The sequence below is a fragment of the Penaeus monodon genome, chromosome 33 (genome assembly GCF_015228065.2).
Source record: "Penaeus monodon isolate SGIC_2016 chromosome 33, NSTDA_Pmon_1, whole genome shotgun sequence".
Classification (NCBI taxonomy): domain Eukaryota; kingdom Metazoa; phylum Arthropoda; class Malacostraca; order Decapoda; family Penaeidae; genus Penaeus; species Penaeus monodon.
The window spans coordinates 21,548,480-21,548,844 of NC_051418.1; the positions used below are offsets into that span (position 1 = coordinate 21,548,480).

The 365-nt window shown below is 34.8% G+C and overlaps 1 long non-coding RNA gene across 1 annotated transcript in view; it reads right to left on the minus strand.

The window, feature by feature from the left end:
* Positions 1-76: 76 nt before the first annotated feature.
* LOC119593897 overlaps positions 77-365 on the minus strand; it is a 1,385-nt gene continuing 1,096 nt past the window's right edge. The window contains exon 3 of the long non-coding RNA XR_005230570.1: positions 77-159. This is a non-coding gene — a long non-coding RNA (uncharacterized LOC119593897). The remainder of the gene's footprint in view (positions 160-365) is intronic.

Below are 365 nucleotides of genomic sequence, written 5' to 3' on the forward strand. Positions count from 1 at the left end.
AGCATGAAAGCATCTCAACATACACAATGGATCCCTAACTGAAGAAACAGATTTTCACTTTTGGAATTATTTAATTTTACCTGGCATTTTGGACACGTGAAGATACCGCTGTGTCTAGGAAAATCACGTCCACATTGAAGACACGGTTTCCATTCACTCCTGTATCGAAATTGATTAGTTAATTATGTTATTATGTTATGTACAAATATAAGTAGTATCACTACAACAACGATGACGTCATCAGTATCACAATGATAATAGTGATGATGACAACATGTGAAAATCAGTGATAATGCCAGTGACAGTGAATAGCCATGATTGTTCTCATCGTTAATGCTACTATTTTCTCCATTATCATCATCATC